This window comes from Syngnathus scovelli, chromosome 1 (genome assembly GCF_024217435.2).
Source record: "Syngnathus scovelli strain Florida chromosome 1, RoL_Ssco_1.2, whole genome shotgun sequence".
Taxonomy (NCBI): domain Eukaryota; kingdom Metazoa; phylum Chordata; class Actinopteri; order Syngnathiformes; family Syngnathidae; genus Syngnathus; species Syngnathus scovelli.
In genome coordinates this window covers 27,671,924-27,677,494 of record NC_090847.1, presented here as the reverse complement: position 1 = coordinate 27,677,494, position 5,571 = coordinate 27,671,924, and positions in this window count along the sequence as shown.

Sequence of the window (5,571 nt, the reverse complement as noted above, 5' to 3'; positions counted from 1 at the left end):
AGAGCGAGCGAGAGCAAGAGAGAGAGTGAGGGTGGAGGGAGTGGCTAGTTGACAGGTATGCGGTAGCCACAGTGGATTGGAGGATCTGCTTCTGGATGGGTCGGGTTAACGGGAAGAAGGAAAGGTACTTCTCATTATCAGAGAGAGAGAGAGAGAGAGAGAGAGAGAGAGAGAGAGAGAGAGACCTCCCTGTCTCTTTCTCTCGCTCTCTCACCGTGACCCCGCATCTCCCAACATGACGCATTTTCCCCCCCAAGGTATTAATTTCATGCACTTATACTCAAGCAACAGGTGAGGTGGGGTGAGTCCGTTTTATTGATACAGATTTGATTTCATATACGAAGAAAACAAAAAACAGAATTAAAAGGGAGCTGAATAAAATGACGAAAGAACGTACAGCGCACCAAAAAGATTTTGTCAATCTTTTAAATTTAAAAAATGATTGCAAAAGTATCATTTGAGGCAGACTTTTTGTCTCCTTCCAGCTGTGCAGCATAATCGCTAAATGCTGTTTCACCATGTCTTTCTTTTTTTTTGGGGGGGGAACTCTTGCTTTCAACGATTGCCCAGAGTCTGCAGACTTCTGAGTCCCACTTGGTTTAGATTCAATCGGAAGGTCTTCATCTGTATATTTCTGACCCTAATATTAGGACAAATCCACTCACGGTAAGCAGCGAACATCAGATATTTTCTCTCAATTTCAAACATTAGATATTCCAAACACTTTTTTATTTTTTTTACAGTACGTCTCCGTATTGTAACAAGAGTATTTCATTTCCCCGTCAATCTATTTGGAATGAAAAGGTGTCCGGTTCACCGTCCCAACTACAACCAGTACTTCTTTGGTCACAAAATCAACAATTGGATTGTGAAAGTGTCGCAACTCTGGCACCGAGTCTGCGTTTTATAGCCGAGTATTGCTGCTTCCACTATATTCACGCTCGAGAGACGATGATATCCCTGCGCAGCTGCTCTGTTTCCTCGGCTCTCGCATGCTTAGCGCTCTCGACACAAAAAAAAAAGTGTCAGGCGGCAAAACAGAGTCTGAGCGGCTACAACGTGCATGTTATGTTTTGGTTGACGAGCTCATCTTTATTGTCTTGCTTTGAGGTGAGCTGATTTTTTTTTTTTTTATCTTCTGGGTGTTGCCCGGCCTATAAATCCGTCAACACTGGCGCATACGCCCGACGATGAACAGTGGCCGTGATGTCGGCCGGACGCTCATCTGTGTGCTTGCGATCTTTACGGTAGCGAAAGCACACGCGGCGTCCATTAAAACACTTTTGTCATGCGTCTCGCCGCGGAACGAGACAAGAACAAGCTTGCGGAAACGCACCGTAGATCCGGCAAACTGCCAACGAAATGATCATTAACCGGACCGTTGCGTTTGTCAAAGCGGAAAGCGCGAGGGCCAAATAGGACGCGTACCTCCGCACGATTGTTTACGTGCGCTGCCCGACTGACACGACATGAAGGGACATGCGAGAGGTTAACGCAGATTTGATTTGAGTTGGGAAAAAAAAAAAAGATTCTGACATCATGACCAGAGACAGGAACATCCTGGTGAAGGGAAAATGACATAAGAGGAAATGAAAGGAGAAGAAGAAGATGTAAGTTTTTTTTTCTTGGGTTATTTCGAGCAGCAGGCCTCAAGAGGCCCATCCCAAATTAGGGTAAAGGTCGACCATGTCACTCCAAGCTAACGTCCAGCTTACTTTGACATTTTATTTTTATTGTTCTTGGAGTTGAAAATTACAAACGAAGAATTTTTTGGGGCGGGGGGCAGCATTGAAGTCGTCATTGCCGCAAATTGCATCCCCCAAAATATTCTTTTTGCCAAAGGGGTGCGGTTGGAGCGGGGGCGGCTTAGATTCGACCCGCCGCCAATGGCGCGGCCCACTAAGTCGGCTAAAACGAGAGAGAGAGGCAGCGAGGCTGGCAGCCAACGAGGACAAGCCTGGAAAGAATGGAGCCGCTTCCACACTGGAGCTGCGGCGCCATATCGCAGTGAAACAAATTGAGATTAGCTTTCGGTGAGCCGCCGAGGAGAAAAGCGGGATGGAGCAAGAAGTGCGGCCTGGAGATTGGAGCCTGAAAAGTGCTTATTATTATTCGGCAGAAGAATCTTCTCCTTTGGACTAGATTTTTTTGTTGTTGTACTTTTTCAACACATACTTTTTTTTTTTTTTATAGCAAAACCTTAATGAGTACTCAATTGTCTGATTTATACCAGGACGGGGCAACTGCCAGCAAGCCCGCTTAATGATGAATAAAAAACTACTAGCAAAAAAAAAATAAATCTGTAAACGTGCAAATCCGAACTACAAAATTGACTGCAGTTTTAAGTTGTCATAGCAGAATTCACCACTAGATGGCAGATGTGTTTTAGTTGCAATGTGACATGCAGGACAACTGCAGCATCTTGGTAATTTGACAATTTTGAGTGAGTTGATTCTTGTGGGGGGGGGGGGAGTACAAAAGGGATTTTCTACTTTTTTTTTTTTTTTTAGCAGTTTTGTGCCGTCATTTTTAGGCAAGTGAGCCAATTGTCTGTGTGCTTTAAAACCTTTGTTGGATTAGCATCGTGCAACAAAAATGTGCCATCAAAAATGAAATCAAGTCTGTTTTGTTCATTTTTAAAATGGCAAGATTGAAATAGAGTATGCTGTCCTATGTGTAAGTAAAAATGTAAACGGCCTCCAGCATTTAAGCTGCCCATCCCATATCTAGATTTTTTTTTTCCTCAGTTGAACTCACTTCCCTACCGCAGAGTTCGATCCGGAAGGCAGGCATCGACAATTATCTCTGCAGGACGACACGCCTGCTCGCCGGGAGGCAATCTCTTCCGCATGGTCCGATTGACAGCTGATCTGCCCCGTAAGGCCTACATGGAAAGTGGCCACTCGAGGCTGACCAGTTTGGCAGCCGAATGTAGCGATCGAACTCCGACCGAGTCAATATCTAATCTCGTTGTTGCTTGTCATCCATGTGTGCCAAATCCTGTGATGAACACATATCAGTCGTTTTTTTTTTTTTTATTTTATTTTTTTATAGCTCATAGTGTACCTAATGCTGTGGCTCATTCGTCGAGAGGACATAATGGCTAACGAGGAGAGCCTCAAATCACCCGCAATTATTTTGCCCGTAATGACACTGACTTGGATGTGCTCGCCCTTGCGTTGCTGTAAATCTCCGTGGCGAGCGCTTTGCATCCTTCGAGCGGAGTACGAGCGAGGAACATCTGTCGTCCGACGTCGCACCTTTGAACCCAAAACACATATTGAAGCCTATCTCAGCGTTTGCGCTGTCATGGTTGTCACGCACGCTAGCCGTGTTGCCAGGGAGAGTGTCTTTATTTTCTCGACCTTCTCTTTGCGTATTTTTATGTCGGTCTAACCTTTTGGCTAATGCAGAAAAAAATATGTGATTCTTCTTGCCGTGCTCCTGCGTGAATGTTTGCTGCGGGCGTGTGGATTTAATTAAACCCTGCATAAATGCACGAACACGCGGCAGTGGGACGCCACGCGCGCGACTAATACGGCGAGCCGTGAAATGCGACGAGATGCGATCGCGCCGCTCGGCAGCTTGCACTTTTGACAGTGGCTTTGAAATGAAGTCGTTTGCATCAACTTTTGGGTATTGTTTAAAAAAAAAAGAAATTCTTCTTTGAAGGCAGAGAAGCTTTTTTGGAGTTTCCTTAAGTAGTTTACGCACAATTGTGCTGACAACCAACAATAAAAGTACGATGATCAGTTTTGCTAGTTACCTTGGAAATATGACTTTACTGATTACATGGTGTAAAAAGTAACTTCACGGATTACTTCCTTTTTTTTTTTTAAGTTACTTTAAAAGCAACAGCCCTGCTGACTATAAAGAATATTTTTGGTACTTCATCGGCGAGTTGAAGTAAACCGATATTTGCCAAGTCTGATGACGTGACGGGAAATAATGAGATTGGTTTTGATTGGAAAACATTTTGGAAATAACCGATATCACCGCCCGCCAGCCCGCCGTGTATGATGCGGTCGTTTATCCGCCGGCTGTTTGAGCGTAAGAAGGTCCTGCGGCCTTGCGTGTGTCCAAGGTCTGCGGTGATTGATGTCCCTCCTCAGGCTTGTGGGCTTTGGGGATGGCACATGTGACCTCTGCAGATGCGAGTACATCAGCAACTCTCGCCCCACCTGGAGGAAGTCTTGCGCGACCTTCTCCTGCAGCGAAAGGACTACCGCGCTTATCTTCCGACTCCTCGACATTATAAAAAATGTCGGACCATCCCGCCCCCATTTATTCATGGCGTCAGAGCAAAACTGTGGATTACTCGGCAAACACAATAAATTCATAGTGGTCCACCTTTTTATTTGAAAGAGGATTTCGGAGAGGCAACGTGCGGATGTCCGGGACGACGGCGCGAGGATTAGCAGCAAACTGATGAGAACAGCACAGCGCGGTTAAACAAATCAGGGACAAGATGATGCATGCTCTCAGGCGCTCATTGAACGCCTCGCGTCACGTCACACAGCTGTTTTACCCGCAGCTTTATGTCGCCTCGATAAATACTAGCACGGCCGGGCTGTCGTTTTAGCTTACAAATCAAGAGATGAGCACAGGAGCCTCCCTGTTGCCAAGGTGACGTCACAACGGCGAACCGCTATCGTGTTAGCCGTGAGATGTGATGTCGTAACATCGGACAATCTGAAGAGAGGCGTCGATGTGAAATTAGTCACATCTGCGTGCCCAGTGTCGCTCACCCCGCCCCTCCCCCGGGGGGAGAGCTCGTGAGCTGTGACAAATGACTTTACAAGTGATTGGGGTGTGATTATTGATTAAGGGAATGATTGATCCAGTCATTGACCTCTACTTAAAAAAGGTGCTTAAGGTGACAGATAACTGCATTAAGGTCTCCCCGCAAGAATCTGTAGAAGATATCCCGCTTTAGCACCGAAACCTTTGTTTAGGTTCGTCGTGCGTTTGCTCGACATCATCGTTAGGAACACTCCAACGCATGAACATGCATAAAATAAATATTTCACAGTGAATGTGCTTTCTCGAGTGACGAGGAAATGTATTTATTTTTTTCCCCCCCCTTTCCATACACATGTATGTGTGAACAGCATTAGCTCTGCTGTCCTGTAATTGCGTTACGGTGCGCGCTCGCGTGTGACGCTTCGGTTTTCATAACACTCGTGTTTTGTTTGTTCTGTGTGTGGGAAATGCGGGGATCCATCACTGTGAATTGATTGCTCGCGCACAAACGCATGTGCTTCAAATTTCAAACAATTATGCAAAAACCGTCAATATTTTATTCATTGAACTTGGCATCCATCGACATTTTGTCATCTGCGAAGAAACAACAGCTTACATTTGCTGCTTACCTTAGCTCGATGTCAATAAAAGCTGGAAGGGTACTGTCTGTGCGTGCTTGTATGCGTGCGACACACACACACACACACACACACACACGAGTGTGACTTTCTGCCCGGGGGGGGCAAAAGTAATGACGTCGACTTCAAAGATACGCCGTCCTCCGATTCTCAACGACTGTAATTACACGCAAGTTTAATTAATGTGGGA